The following is a 14,693-nucleotide window of genomic DNA, read 5'->3' as shown; positions in this document are numbered from 1 at the left end:
GGATCTCGATAATATTGATAAGGGCATGGGTTTAAATAGAGAAGGCAGGTGGCTCAAGAACTGAGCCTTGAGCAGTCCTGATATTTTAAGGTGAAGAGCATAAAAAAGAAACGAAGAAGGAGCAGACTATAAGATAGGAGGAGATCTGAGAGAGAGGCTCTTAAAGGCCAAGAGGAGAAAAAAACTGTTTCAAGAAGGAAAAACTGAACAATTGTAACCAATGAGCTGAGAGAGAAGATGAGAACTGAAAACGGACCATTGGATTTGACTTTGGCAATACAGGTTAGGGAGAGTGGGAGGGCTGAAAGCCTGAGAAGAGGGCTTTTCAGAATAAATGGGAGGAGATGAAGTGTCTACAAAAGCAAAGACAACTTTTCCTAGAAAATTACTGGAAAGGAGTATAGAGAAATGGGATAGTATTTGGAGAGAATGTGGAGCTGAGAGAGGGTAAGTAGAGGTTTTCTAATTTCACTAAAATCAAACAACAACAAAAACCAAGGGTTTTGTTTTAGTTTGAGATTGGAGCTATATTTGTGTGCTGATAAGAATAATCCGTAAAGCACAGAAGTTTTCTTGGAATGGGTAGATAGTTAGATCTAGCCTACGTTGAAGTCTCTAAAATAGGAATGAGAAGGATTTTAGCTGCATCATTCCAGATTGATTTAAAGGGAAAGATGTTGAGTGAGGAATCATCTGTACTATTACTAAGATTTCTTGGTCATGACCATAGCTGGGTCCTACTAATAAAAGGGAATATAAGAGAGTAAAGAAACAGAAAGTCCAGGAAATTTCAGAGAAGAGGTCAAGGAAAAATCTAAAGTGAATCCATGAGATGTAAAAACAAAATATGGCTGACCAGAAAGGCTGATCTGGGAAATTTTGTTTATAGTTGAGTACAAGTCAAGTAAATCCTTTGAGTCTTTGTGAGAGCCACTGTGGCTTTCTGCTTTAACAGTGCTTGAATGGGTCCCGGGGCTCCACCCCAATCCCAGCCAGCCACCCAAATCCATCCTTCTGTCACCTCCTCACAGTGTCCTCAGACCACCTCAAGGCCCCCGTGATTGTGCCAGTGCCACGAAGCCACCTGTCCTCAGCTGCCCATCATGATGACCACATCCACCTTGCAGGTGCACCAGAACTACCACCAGGACTCAGAGGCCGCCATCAACTGCCAGATCAACTTGGAACTCTAAGCTTCCTATGTCTACCTGTCTATGTCTTACTACTTTGACCATGATGATATGGCTTGGAAGAACTTTGCCAAATATTTTCATCACCAATCTCATGGGGAGAGGGAACATGCTGAGAAACTGATGAAGCTGTAGAACCAACAAGGTGGCCAAATATTTCTTCAGGATATCAAGACACCAGTCCATGATGACTGGGAGAATGGGCTGAATGCAATGGAGTGTGCATTACACTTAGAAAAAAGTGTGAATCAGTTACTTCTGGACATGCACAAACTGGCCCCTGAAAAAAATGACCCTGATTTGTGTGACTTCATTGAGACTTACTACCTGGGTGAGCAGGTGCAAGCCATCAAAGAGAGTGACCACATAACCAACTTGTGCAGGTTGGGGGCCCCTGAATCTGGCACAGCAGAGTATCTCTTTGACAAGCACACTCTGGAAGACAGTACAGAGAGCTAAGCCTTAGGTTGCCTTCCCACAGCCACAGGAGTGACTTCCATGGTCACCAAAGCAGTACACGCATATTGAAGTTATCTTTACCTTTTCTATAACTTGCTCCAAATCATCCACTTGTGTCCTTCATTTGTACCATTCCTTCAAATAAAGTAACTTGGTACTACACCCCAAAAAAGTGAATCCTTTGGTTGGGTTTGGGTTTTATGAATTATTTATTTTGAATTAGTACAGATTTTGTGTAAAAAAAAATTCAGATAATATAGAAGTACATAGGATTTAAAAAATAAAAGCCCATACACATACATACATGCACACACTTATTTGCTACTCTCTAGCGGGACCATTGTTTACAATTTGCTGTATATCCTTACAGATGTTTATGTATGTATACACATACATATATATGTGTATAATTACTTTACATAAACAGAATCATATATTACTATTCATACTATTCTGCAACTTGCTTTTTGTACCTAACAATATATCTTTTGTATTTTTCCATCTCAATAAAAATAGCTCTACTTCCTGCTTTATAAAACAAAATCTGAATAGGTAATGCATGAACATGATATACTATATAAAAAGAACAACAGGGTATATATAGAATATCCCTCCAATATCCCAGCAGTAAGTTTCTCCCCAGAGACAGCCACCATTACAAGTTCCTTAGACATCCTTTTACAGCTAGGCAATGTATAAACATAGATGTGTTTTTATTTATATAAATGGTAGCTTACAAGTTCTTCCATAGCTTGCTTTTTAAACTTTAACTATATATCTTAGATCATTCCTTATAGAGCTGTCTCATTCTTTTAAATGGCAACATTATATTCTATTGTACCTTTATTTAGTCAAATCCTATAGCTGTATGCTTCTGACTTTTCACAATTAGCTGAGTGCAACCATACTGAGCATACTGAGCAATAATTTAGTATTTCTTCAGCAAAAGGGAAAAGAAGAAATCAAACTATAAAAAGAAGACCAAATGAAGGTATTTTAGATTATAAAGAATTATGGATTAAGACTATCTGGGGCTTTGTCTGTGTGGTATTAAAATAAATTACTGAAATTCTAACCCTGGCTGGTTTGGCTCAGTGGATTGAGCGTCGGCCTGCGAGCTAAGTGTCGCTGGTTCGATCTTCCAGTCAGGGCACATCAGAGAAGGAAAACTCTGACTCCAAAAAACCTCCGCTGCCTTGCGGCATACCTCTTCAGGGGAAAGGCTAAGGGAGTAAACCCTGACAGAAAATCTGGAGCCGGAGTCCCTAAGGCGGTTTGACGTTGTAGTCAACACCGGCAACTCCTGCGGCGCACCTGAAGCCAAGCTGTATTGACTCCGTCTTTCCCTTGGACCCTTCAGCTGCGAAGAGAGGGGGGGTCTGCTGCATGGGCAACAGCAGACCCTCCATATCACACTGCCCAGGCTCTGTAGCTTCAGCTTCACTGGAGAGGACACTCCAGATGTCGATTCAACACGGGAGGAGACAGATACCGTGTCACTCCCGAGTCAGACTGCACAGCCATTCTCGGCGGTGCAGATAGACTCTTAAGAAGTTACACCATCGTCTCTCGAGACGGACGGCTGCCGAACGAACTGAAATTCTAAGTGCTAATATTTTTATTTTCAAAAAGGAATTAATACTTTTTATTACTTTTAAAGATGATATGAACAATGAAAGCCACTCTCTGTTTTCAGTACTTAAACCTTCTTAAGAACCTTGATGAAGATTTTTCTGGGGCCAATCATTGAAAGTCTAGAAAGTCATTGTTTTGTTTCTTGGGTTTTTTTTGTTTTTGTTTTTGTTTTTTCCCCATGGAAATGTCTGTTTAAGAAACCATTCCCCTCCATTTGGTATTTGTCAATTGCTGGCTGGACAGGTACTCTGAATAAATTAATGTCACTGAAATGATAAGCCTACTAGGAAACTCCAGGGAGAAAAATGTGACATTTTCCCTTCTATGCACACAATACATTATTAATTGAATCGGCTAGAAAGACAATGTCTTTTGGGGGCTAGAGTCTTAAAGTGTGGGTCCCTGTGTCAATTCTGTGACCCCTGGGTGCATGACATTGCATTATCCAATTCCTTTTGCTTCCATCTCCCACTAGGGAGACAAGAGAAACAATTGTGTCCGATGCCCTTGCCTCCTCCAAAGCCATACTGACAGTAGCAGAAATGAGAATCTGCACAGGACAGGAAGTACTCCAGTAAGGTACTGGTTTGTTTGTTTGTTAAGATTTTATTTATTAGGGAGAGGGGAAAGAAGGGAAAAAGAGAGGGAGAGAAACGTCAATGTGTGGTTGCCTCTCATGCACCCCCAACCGGAGACCTGGCCCACAAGCCAGGTTTGTGCCCTGACTGGAAATCGAACTGGTGACCATTTGGTTCGCAGGCTGGTGCCCAATCCACCGAACCACACCAGCCACAGTAAGGTATTGTTTATGTAATCACATCAGTCTGACTCTGGCCAGGTAATGCCTCAAGGTGAGTTTAGAGGCAGAGAGGTCTGTGTATCAGAATTAACTGGGAAGATCTTTCAAACTACTCCTTGCTTTGCTCCTTCCATCAGCAGTTGAGAATCATTATGATTAAAGAAAACTTCAGTGGCTAGTGCCATCAAGTAAGGGACATAAGCTTAAGGTCTGAATAAGTGGAAGATTCACACTGTGTTGATTACAGTTGAGGGCTTTAGTTTCTGGGAGATCTGGGTTTAAACATTGGCTCCATCCCCTCCTTAACTAACTACATGACCTTAAATAAACTATTTTACCTTTTGAAGCCTCAATGTCCTCACCTGTAAAACACCTTCCTTTAAGGCTGGTCTATGCTCAATAGTTTTGTAATTCGTTCCTTGGTAACTCTGATTTTAACTGTCCACCCTGAACCATGAATTTAAGGCAATATTTGTCATCCTATAAGTTTACTAATTATCCGTCTCATAAAGGATTAATAAATGTAGAATCCTTACCAAAATATATGGTTAAATATAGATTTTTAAGTCTGTAAATAGCTTTAAAACCATAAAGATTACCCTAAAAAAAAAACCCTCATTTTATGGTTGGGGAAACCAAGGCTCAGAAAGCTGAAGGATTTACCCAAAGCTACAAGGCTGTTATGGGTAGGATCAAGCTAGAGCCATATCTTCTGTCTTCCAGTCCAGCACTTGTTTGTTCTTGCCTCTGTCTAACCACACAGTCAATAAAAGTAAAATACACTTCCTTTAAAAAGTTAATGATGAGAATGTTATTTCCTTTCTCTGGCCAAGTCAGTGAATCATCACAAAAGACAGGACAAATCCTGTGAGGTGGCCCTCATCCAGCTAATAAAATAATTAGCACAGGAAGGCATAGAAAACCATCCCCTGTCATTGCAGAGATGGCGACCAGACACAGGGATGAATGAGTGACAGCTTGGACTCCAGGGATCAGATAGAGAACCACGTTGTGAGGGAAAAGACGGTAAATTCCATATTCCTTACTGAGTCTCAAATCCACTTTCCCACACTGGTCCTGGGTTTCAAGCTCCTATGTTTCCCCTGAGGACTCACAAAACTTCCTGGAATCCTCGACTCCTGCCAGTGTAACTAATACAGACATTAGGGTATCTACAGTGAACTGATAGTACCCATTCATGCCCTGCCCCAGTGAACATGAACGTGTCCAGGCCCACAGGGAATTCAGGAAGCAGAATGAGGGTAGTGACTAACACCATGAAACCTTACATGCAAGTCTGCAAATGAAGGCTAGATCTATGCCTCTAAAACAGGGCCAAAGGATCTTCTGGGCTCCCACAACAGGGCAGGGCACCAACACTGACTGGAGAGCTGTGCTATGGGTTTGATGCACAGCGCCAAGTGGAGTGGAGGGGGAGGTCAGAGAACTGGAAGCATATCCAGTCCAGTTCTGGACACCTGCCCGTCTGCCCACGAATGACCACTGCGGAATCTCAGGCAAGCACACTGCCTCCACACTCAGCCTGGAGCCTTCGAGTCCGTGCATGGCCCAGCCCTGCAACCACAGCCGTCTCCACTCTGGCCCTGGACACCATCAGGAAGGCATCTGTCACCTCCTGCCTGGCCTCCAGTTCTGTGGTCCCAGCATAACCCAAGAGCCATAAATTTCCAACTCTGCTAAATGTCGCCCTACTTCTAACTCTAACTGACTGCAACTTGCCCTTTGGGAAAACAGCTTTTACTCCTGAGTGCTCTCTGCTAAATGAGTGCCACCTTGTCTCTTTCCTCCACATCATCATTATAATTAATAAGCAACAATATCATCCCTAGTGGTTATGTTCTTATTAGGTGTTAACTGGCCTTAGCATCATTATCTCATTAGGCCTTTCCACCTAAATTACTTTATCAGCTTCCCTCCAAAGGGGGTCTGGTACTGTCTGGCTGAAAGGATTCCCCTGCACAAACACAAGAAAGCAAAAGGATAATCACAGGCAGTTAGATCTGCTCCAGACATTAATTGTCTTGAAAAATTAATGTTTTATCTACTACTAGGAATGTTACATTGATATAAATCTTATTCAATTTTTTAAAGCAATACTCAGAAGCTTTTTATTTTTTATTTTTTTAGATTTTATTACTTACTTTTAGACAGAGAAAGGAAGGGAGAAAGAAAGGGAGAGAAATATCATGGAGGTGTAATCGGTTGCCTCTCGCACACCACCAACTGGGGACCTGGCCTGCAACCCCAGCATGTGCCTTGGCAGGGAATTGAACCGGTGACCTCTCAGTTTTCAGGCCCGTGCTCAATCCACTGAGCCATACCAACCAGGGCTTAGAAGCTTTATAATTCACTCATTTTTATGAGAAAAAAGAATGTGAAAATATATTCTAAAATATTTACTACAGTTAAAATATTTACTACAGGTATGACTAGCCCCTCACCGCTGCCCACATTTCTGTTTGGATAATTTTTTTCTAGTTCTTTCAGTAAGAAGTTGAATTTCCAATTTTTCATAAAAGGCTGTGAACAGTTTTGCTTGCTTAGTGGTTCTGGATTCAATCTCTTCTTCAACATCCCCTGATAATGCTTAGATTTCTTTCTTTTTCTAGTGTTCATTTTTATAATTCAACCTTTTTAAAAAGAGAAATGAAGACAGCTATGTTCAGTTGAATGTAGAACACATATTAATGCATTTCTCTAGAAATGCTTTCATTCCTGAGGACTAATGATGCTCATTGCTTCTTCTGTTGTCCTCACAATTTTGTGTTAACCATGAAATCTTTTCATTGTTTCCTCCTTTATCTCTGGGTTATACACGTTCTCCAAAGGCTGGAAGACATGCTATTGGGAGTTCAAACTTGCCTCTTACAGGCGTTAGCCACGTTTTGCTTCCCACCCCCATTACCCTCTACCTTCCTTGCCTTAATCGTGTCTCATGTAATTCATCATTTATCTTCGCTTTCCCTAGTAATTTCCTGCTTTTAAATGTCTTATTATCTCATATTCCTCATTACCTTTATTATCCTTCCAACACTATTGTTCATTTAATTTTCTCACAAACTGTGTAGTCTTATTTGGTTGGCAGCATTCATTTCTCCCTTCCTGCTCCCCCAACCAGGAGTCCTCTCTTTTCCCTCTTCTTCCATTTCCCAAGTTCCAAGTTCTTTTTTCCTGAAGGTGCAGATCATGGTTTCAAGTGGTGGAGATGAATCTTAATATCCCCAGACTCTCTTCCTATTTATTTACTTAATTTTTAATATCGAATTTTCAGTCCAAGGGGAAAATCCATCTTTTTAATTCTCAAGCCTTCCCACAGAGTCAATCAAATATACTAGGTCTCTTTATTTCTAGTTAATTGAAGATAATACAAATCTCAAGCAAAAGACTACACGGTTGGTGTACATCTGAAAAGCATTGACCATTTTTGTCCCATTAGCAATGAAGCCTGGTGTCATGGCCAAAAAAAAAAAACACATTAAAGTCTATGGATTTATGTCATATATTTTCTCTCAGAGATTGAGAGTAAATCCTTAAATAAAAAACCTGCTGTCATCAAAATTTCTGGTAATGCCCAGCCTCTTTTCCTAGAAGAGCATGATTGTAGTTTTTTAAATTTTTTGTTTGTGTTTTGTTTTTGAAACTTCACAGGCTTTGGGACCTTCTTTTTTTTTTTTCCTTTGATCTTCCTTTTCTCCTCCTGAAACCTCAGAATAATTAATTTTAGCAACCTCTGGAGACATTCACGCTTTCCTTTATTTTGTCTACTTTAGGATCCTTCCTCACCTCATCCGTTTTCAGTGACACCTTATGACAGGGACCAATTCCTATCGTTCCGTAGTCTCACATTGTGTTCTCCCTCACTTCCCCACCATTGCTTTATTTTACTCCAGGTGCACACTCTTTTTTGGCCCTAACCAAATTCAGCAGTTTGCCTGGCTGTTGAACTTCTCCCAGCCTGTCTTCCTAGTCAAGAGGGCGGCCTTCTTGTTCCCACAGTACCCTTCATTGTGGGCAAAGGAAATGCTGGTGTCGTGATTCTGGCAAAAGGAAAGCATCATGACTATCAATATCAGTGATAACACCAAGGCAATGGAAGTAAACACAATGACAAAGGGATGTCATTATTGCACCATGCTTAAAGGAAAAATTAGGGTAATGTCTCACTCTAACTCTGCCTATTGTACTTCTCTGAAGATCTGTGTTCACTTTTCAAACTTTATTTTCCTATTCCATCACAGGGATATGATGTTTTACACCAGAAAAACATGAGTAAATTGCAACCACTAAAAACTAATACTCATTTATATATTATTATGACTGTACTTTCATTCTAAGCTAGCCAAAGTTATAGATCGCTTGTGAAGTGGGCAAGCCTGCTTATTGAACTACTATGTTTCTTTGAAAAGAACTGGATTTCTCTGAGTGAATCCTTTCATATATGACATTTTTTCTACCTTTTTTATCTAAAATATGACCCCATTCCACCCATTATAACCCACACATGATTTCTCTTGAGGGTATGATATAGTCTAATTTTCTTCATTATTCAATTTGGATCCTGTTAAGTGAGACAGACATTCACTGACAAGAAAGAACACTTAAATTTTGGCAAATAAGTCCATTACTATTCAGAAAGCTTTGCACCCTCATATTTAATAAACCTTTTCATCACAGAGTAAGAAATGCTGCAAAATAGTCAAACAAATTAGTAGTGGGGCCGCTAAGAGAGCAGATCCAACCCTGATTCAGAGATGTCTCGATTTATCAGTTTTCTGTCAATCATTAAAACAAAATGAAACTTGCAATTATGTACAAGGAGACAGGACTCCTAATTCTTTCATCTAAACTGAAGCAGAAGAGTTTTAATTACTTGAAAAATAGATTTTTGTTATCTCTCAACAGAGACAGAGAAAACAAATGTAAATTGCCTTGGAGTCAATGGCTGGAGCTACAGCACTTGACTATACAAATCAGAAGTGGAAAGACCAGTGTATCATCTGTGCTTTTTATCTTCAAAGTGGCCAATATTCAGATATTTGGAAGTATGAGATCATTGACAGTATGTTCCCTTTTCTGCTACAGCTCCTGCAGCACATAAGAAAAAGAAATTTCCCTTTTCATGACAATGGTTAGGGTCATATAAATTTACTGATACTGCTTCTGCTTAAGGAGTAACACTGCATTAAGATATTTGAACATGCTGTCAATTATTTGAGGGTTGATTTTCCATTTATTTGAATTTTTAGGCCCTTTGTGTCTCTTCTGAGTCCTGTCAGCCATCTGATCTTGTGAACCTTACACTATTTTTAGCAAATTTACAGGAGGGAAAGTAAGGACAAGAAGAGATGAAGCATTAATCAATCCACTTATTACTGCTGCACATGTGCAAAAAAATGAAAGGAAAAGGGAAAATTAAAGCTCTTGGCCATGGAGAGGTATAGGCATTAACTGGAGGTATCAGTACATTCCTTGACCTCTAATGGGAAGCAAAATTGAGGGTCAAAAGTAATTAATTCCACCATTTAAGCCAGAAATTGAAGTCCCTAAAATTATGTCCCAGGATAAAATCCTCATTTGTGTCAGCAATTCTGATTATGATGTTTCACAAATTTATTTTTCCATGACACACTTGCTGCACTTAGAGATATGTATCAAATAGAATTGGTAATGATGGAAGAAACAAAGATGAGGAGAAATCACTTATATAGGACTCACATTGAGGTAAGAATTGATAGCAATATCTTTTTGTCTGATAAGTGTTTTTCTTTTCCTTTTTAAAGAGGCCACCAGCCATAGTGAATATATATGAAGTACAGTATACATAAAAGGTGTTTATTTATTGAGAGGGGTTTTTTATTTGTTTGTTTGTTTGTTTGTTTGTTTGAGGTTTAGGAAGTAGTTACCTAGATTCTCCTCACCTGGGCAGAGATGGGGTTGCAAGAGATAGGGTAGACAGTGGCCATCACTGTATGGAAGACTGACCCTCTATAGGTGTATCCCAAGAAGTAAAAGATTGTCTCTTCCTTAAATATGGATATAGATCTCTTCATGGTGACCTTGGGTCTAAATGGTGAGCAAGGCACCTCACAATTGCTTGAGCGAATGGGGCATCTGCCTGCAGCTCATTGCCCTGGGAGTACCAACAGCACATTCCCCTGGGACGTGGTTGGTTCTCACCAAAAGAAAAGTCACCAAATGAAAGTAAGAAGGGGTTTTGTCCCCTGTCCTATGAAAGCTTCTGGAGTATAGGAAAATGTCAGGTTTACCTTGGATCACCTGGTACATAGCACATGGTATATGCTCAGTAGAAACGTGATGAAGGGAAGGAGAGAAGGAAGGCAGGGATAGAAGAAAAGATAAATGAGGGAATGAAGCTGTTATGAGCTCTACAGGGATGTTTCTAGAATTTTCTCATCTACAAAGGAGAAAGGCAGACTCATTGTATCCTTCAAGGTTCATAAACAACTTTTAAAAAAATAAAAAATAAAAACAATCAAGTGACTACTGCAGATCTATTTGACCTGACAGCTTAGAAATAGGAAGGTTAGAAACTGGCGAGTTGACCAGTAGTCTGGAGCCTGGTGTTAACATTTTTAGATCTAGAAAGGGTCTTGGAGTCACTCAAGAAACCTGTAAGTGGAATGTGATGTGACTTGCACAGTCACATAGCTTGTTAGTATTAGAAAAAAGGCTAAAACCTGGATCTCAAATTTTCCAGCCCAGCGTTTCTCACAGTGAAGTTTTCCTTCATAGAACAGAAGCAATAGCTTGTCCCTGAATTCTACCCGTTCTTATTTCCTGACCCAAGTAACTTAAAATCTCCCTCTACAGGGACTTCCTGACACTAGCCCCTTCCCCTGACACCATGGGACTTTATACAGCTTGCTAAGGAAAGAGTCACAGTGGTTCAGAGAGCATTTATAGAATGCAGACTTTTAAGTATAATAGCATGGATACTAGGTATGATTAAGGCAATAGAAATTGCTTCATCAAGCACTTCTTTGTTGTGGCCACTGCTCTTCACATCTGAGAAAAAGCAAAGATGTGAGCTCCATGAGGATAGGAAGCATGTCTATCTTGTTCCTAGGTCTTCACAGTGTCCTAGCTGGTATTTCACTATTTGTTGAATTATTGTACATGACCATCAGTTCCATAGTTCATGATTCCAAAAATATTCTTTGATGTCCTTGTTTACAAATAGCCAGCAATATCACCCTTTAGCCAAATATTTTTAAAGACCCAAACTTCCCCTGGTGTCTCCATTGATCTAATTAACTCAGCACAGGGTCTGATCACCCAACCTATCAGCAAAGAGTTCAAGCTCCATTTGACATGACCTCCTCTGTTAACAACCCTCACCACCAAGAAAATGAAAACACACTAAAGGTTAACATCTTAGAAATGAAAGATAGAGAGTTTATAACTATGTCTTCATTTTCAAGTTCTAGGGGGCAGAGCGGAGAGGTGTAGGCTAATAAACTGGTGTCTCCTTCAAACCACTTCTTGCCAGATCTTTACCAGAGAACAGGCTGGGCTCTACTTGGGTAAAAAACAAGCAGGAGCACCACTAGGGCAGTCTGCCTGTCTCTGTGGTTATAAACAATTCACGTGGGGCTCCCAATTCTATATCCCAGGAGGAAAAACAGGAGCCCCCAGTAAAACATCCCTACTCTCCTCAATCTTATTACTCCCTACTTTCTACCCCTAAGGAATTTACCAAACCATTTCTTTCAGCTCCATACAGAATTGTGCCTAAAAGAAGTGCTGGTATTATTTTTCATCTCCTTATATTTTCAAGGATGTGTTAGCATATTATGGACATTTCAGTGCCCTTGTCCATTAGTCCTCCAAGCAGTTGTCCAGTTGGTCCATCTTTAATCTAACGCTGACAGCAGCCAGTACTTGAAATGAAGAAGGCAATATAGTTAGAAACTGCAGTTGGTGTTCCTCTTTTCTCAGGGGTAAGTAGTCCATCCACAAGGTCTTCTTGCTGATGGTGTTCAGGGTCCAAGGTTCAAGAAGCTCACTGGCAGCGATGGGAAGCAATATAGGAAAAGGCCATGCTCCTCCCAAGGAGTGGGTTTTCCTTCTGTCTCAGCAACTGTAAAATTATAAATCAGAGATTAAAAAGTTAAGCCATGGCTCAAGTGAGGATCTGGGTAAATACACGGCTTAAACAAAACCTGATGACGGATTCATTGGCATCTACGTGAAGTCTGTGGTTTTTCAGACAATGCAGCAGACTACAGGAACACACAAACTATGCCTGAGGATTCTCCATTCCTTTGTTTGTTTTGCTGTACCAAAGAAAGAAAAATATATATAACTGCAATTAAATACAAGTAAGTGTACATGCAGAGAGGATGTAGAACGAGTGGGCTGGGAAGGGACATACTTGGGGGGGGGAGGAGTATCCAAAAACAGCCACTGCTCTCTCACAGTGTTTCACAGAGCCAGCCTGAGTGGAGTTTTGATTTTGTGACCTGAGTGGGAACTAAATAAATAATTATATTTGGGAATAGGCATAGATTTAAGTGGGCCGTGAAAAGTTAAAAGAGCAGTGACCCAAGCCTTGCCCAATTCCCAGGCAACCAAAATGATTGCTTTCTAGAGTCACTAACAAATAACAGAATTATAAGATGGTCCGGTTGAAGCATCACTAGTTTAGGGCATTTCTGCCAAAAGCATCATGGAAGATGTATTATAGCACCATTGCCAAGGTACTAGGCAAAACTACCAAATTTTGCCAGGATTTCCTTGCTGTGGCCCCCTGTCCCATCCTCAGGCTCCAGGAACCCAGTGTGTTACAGAGTGGGGGGTCTCCAAAAATCCCCAGAGCCAGTGGGTTGGGGAATGGGGAAAAGGGAACAGCTTTTAAGACGCCTTTGCATGACTGTGGCTAGAAGCTTAGTGTCTCAATTATGCAAATAGCTTTGTTTCCTCCAAGGCTCCAAGAAGATGGGAGGGGTTTTGACCATGGAATGGTATGGAAAGAGCATACAGAGCCTGAGCAAGGTTCTGTGAATGGTCAGAACTGGTTACCATGTCCACTTTGTCAGAGGATGCAGTCAGGGGTTTAAAAATAGGCGGCAGACATTTTAGCCAGGTTCTCCATACAGTTTGCAAGGAGGGCAGAGGTTCTCCACGCTGTTTTGAGAAGAGGGGTTCTCCATGCAGCTTTAAGTAAGGGAGAATACCATGCGCCTTTGAAAGGGCAAAGGGAGAACCATGCATAATCCAGTGCAACAAGGCACATGTTTTCCTGGACAGTTATATGGAGGCTGATGACATCGTACCCCACCAGATCCTGAAGGAGAGAGCTGACAGATAAGGGATGGGGAACTTCTGGGCATGTTTTTGGCTTCTAGCCCTTTGGGGAGCAAGGGAAGTGCTAGGTCCTGTGGGAGAACAGGGCTCTGAGCTGAAGTGCTCACTGCCCTCCCCAGGTTGGAATATTGTAAATAAAGACCTGTTTTCCTCAACACTAGTTGTTGGGCTTTACACCCAGTTGCCACGTGAAAGAACCCAGGTTCGCTCTGTAACAAGTGTATATGTGCTGTTATCCACCCACTCAAATGTCTTTAATTCAGAATACTAGTTAAATGTAAAGTCTTCCAATAGCTAGATTTACTCAAATCCTAGAGTATTAACAATTAGTGGCTTTAACATTCTTATGGGATATTTGCAAATTAAAAAAGGAGCTGTATACATGAAACTCTGGAACATCTGAAGGAGAGGAGAGGATGACTGGGCAAGAAAAGAAGGGCTTCCCATGCTTGTTTAATCTCACCACCATCACACACAAACTACCAAACCTCGAAACAGTGGGCTTCAGCAACTTTGCCTCCAATGACACTGAATAGCTAGCTGCTAACCTGGGACTGAGAGAGCAGCTGTATCCTCAGGGCACACAAACAGGAAGATCCTCCGGAGGGACATGTGAGCCTAGAGAGCAGGCGCCTGTAGATATCAATGATCATGTCTGCATTCCAGCTCTCTAACCCTGGTCCAAATCCCTCACTTCACAAAGAAGCAAACTGAAAAGTGAGTGGCATACCCAGCGTCACACAGGGACCCACTGAAAGGCTGGGCCAAGACTGAGCCTAGGTCTCCCAAAGCCCAGTCCATGGCCCTGCCCAAGTAAGTCCCCATGAGCACAACCCGTCTTTGCTGCAGACAGGCAAGAGGATCATGTCCTTCAAAGCCTACAGCAGAATTCAGGTAGTATCTGAGTAGTAATTTCCCCTTCCTGGATAACAGTCTGGTTCAGCGGGTCCAGGAGACACAGGAATGTTAGCTTGTTCCCTGGGGGATTCTGATCAGTGAGGTGTAGGAACCACTCCTACCTGCTTCACCTGTTACTCTTCTCCTATCAGCGCTGTGCAGCCCTGAGGGACTGCTCTGGGGACATCCACTGGAGCTTCAGGATCAAAGGGCTCTGACCATTGGGGCACAAGTCAGAGCCCTGAAGGCAAACACCAGAGCCTCAAACAAAGAATGCTTAATGCACGAGAAAGATCTCCTCCTGGGCCTTATTGACCTTAGTGACTTTGTGGCTAGCAATATCCCAGCAATACCTTACAGGTTCC

General features: G+C 41.3%; 1 pseudogene; it reads left to right on the top strand.

The window, feature by feature from the left end:
• Window positions 1-934: 934 nt before the first annotated feature.
• LOC150001498 (ferritin heavy chain pseudogene) lies at window positions 935-1,649 on the top strand (annotated as a pseudogene).
• Window positions 1,650-14,693: the final 13,044 nt, after the last annotated feature.

Source organism: Furipterus horrens, unplaced genomic scaffold (assembly GCF_987537825.1).
Source record: "Furipterus horrens unplaced genomic scaffold, mFurHor1.1.pri manual_scaffold_9, whole genome shotgun sequence".
NCBI classification, from domain to species: Eukaryota; Metazoa; Chordata; class Mammalia; order Chiroptera; family Furipteridae; genus Furipterus; species Furipterus horrens.
The sequence above is the reverse complement of the archived record's forward strand: the minus strand, read 5'-3'. Positions and strand labels throughout refer to the sequence as shown.